General features: G+C 38.4%; 1 protein-coding gene across 1 annotated transcript in view; it reads left to right on the forward strand.

The window, feature by feature from the left end:
* LOC118740044 overlaps nucleotides 1-1,878 on the forward strand; it is a 69,364-nt gene that overhangs the window by 47,828 nt on the left and 19,658 nt on the right. The gene's annotated exons all lie outside the window — the stretch shown is intronic.

Consider the following 1,878-nt stretch of genomic DNA (forward strand, 5'->3'; position numbering starts at 1 on the left):
CAGGTATTTATAATTTACATAACTAAGAACTTAGTGGCTTAAAAAAAATAAATATATAGATATGCATAAATTCGCCTTACACCCCTGAGTCTAAAGTATTTTTGCAAGGCAATTTCGAAAAGATTGTTTTTGTGGTCGAACGTAGGACCTTAAAGTATGATATATCGAACACGGTCGTCTTGAACCAGACTTAAGTTTTATCAAAGTGTGCCTAAAATCGGCTTTCACAGCCTTTTTCTACATCATTTGTAGGTTTAAAATCCATCGAGATCAAAATGTTGATCCTTTTTTCGAGATATTCACATTTTTATATTTTACTTTGTAAACGCAATAATCCTTGTTTATACTAGTACTTATCATTTTAACAATGCAGGAATCGTATAAAAATTTGATATAAAGTTTATTATGTATATGTATGTATAAACATACATATATTACATCCTTGATGTTTTTGCAAAAACGTCCATCGACCAATTGCAAAGCCGCCTATCTTACGGCACTCAAATTTTACAGGAGAGCGAAAAACGGTTTTTCTTTGCAGGTATTGCAAGTTTTTTTTTTATTAGAGCGGTTCTTGTAACGGGTGATTTTTTAAGAGCTTGATAACTTTTTTTTTAAAAAAAACGCATAAAATAAATGTTGACCGCGGCTGCGTCTTAGGTGGTCCATTCGGAAAGTCCAATTTTGGGCAACTTTTTCGAGCATTTCGGCCGGAATAGCCCGAATTTCTTCGGAAATGTTGTCTTCCAAAGCTGGAATAGTTGCTGGCTTATTTCTGTAGACTTTAGACTTGACGTAGCCCCACAAAAAAATAGTCTAAAGGCGTCAAATCGCATGATCTTGGTGGCCAACTTACCGGTCCATTTCTTGAGATGAATTGTTCTCCGAAGTTTTCCCTCAAAATGGCCATAGAATCGCGAGCTGTGTGGCATGTAGCGCCATCTTGTTGAAACCACATGTCAACCAAGTTCAGTTCTTCCATTTTTGGCAACAAAAAGTTTGTTAGCATCGAACGATAGCGATCGCCATTCACCGTAACGTTGCGTCCAACAGCATCTTTGAAAAAATACGGTCCAATGATTCCACCAGCGTACAAACCACACCAAACAGTGCATTTTTCGGGATGCATGGGCAGTTCTTGAACGGCTTCTGGTTGCTCTTCACTCCAAATGCGGCAATTTTGCTTATTTACGAAGCCATTCAACCAGAAATGAGCCTCATCGCTGAACAAAATTTGTCGATAAAAAAGCGGATTTTCTGCCAACTTTTCTAGGGCCCATTCACTGAAAATTCGACGTTGTGGCAGATCGTTCGGCTTCAGTTCTTGCACGAGCTGTATTTTATACGGTTTTACACCAAGATCTTTGCGTAAAATCTTCCATGTGGTCGAATAACACAAACCCAATTGCTGCGAACGGCGACGAATCGACATTTCACGGTCTTCAGCAACACTCTCAGAAACAGACGCAATATTCTCTTCTGTACGCACTGTACGCATTCGTGTGGTTGGTTTAATGTCCAATAAAGTAAACTGAGTGCGAAACTTGGTCACAATCGCATTAATTGTTTGCTCACTTGGTCGATTATGTAGACCATAAATCGGACGTAAAGCGCGAAACACATTTCGAACCGAACACTGATTTTGGTAATAAAATTCAATGATTTGCAAGCGTTGCTCGTTAGTAAGTCTATTCATGATGAAATTTCAAAGCATACTGAGCATCTTTCTCTTTGACACCATGTCTGAAATCCCACGTGATCTGTCAAATACTAATGCATGAAAATCCTAACCTCAAAAAAATCACCCGTTATAAACGCTTTTTATAAGCTGTTATTTAACTTGGTCATCCCGCGCAAATCGCGGAAATTTCCAATCGA

This window comes from Rhagoletis pomonella, unplaced genomic scaffold (assembly GCF_013731165.1).
Source record: "Rhagoletis pomonella isolate Grant_MI unplaced genomic scaffold, Rhpom_1.0 Rhpom_scaffold_00005, whole genome shotgun sequence".
Classification (NCBI taxonomy): domain Eukaryota; kingdom Metazoa; phylum Arthropoda; class Insecta; order Diptera; family Tephritidae; genus Rhagoletis; species Rhagoletis pomonella.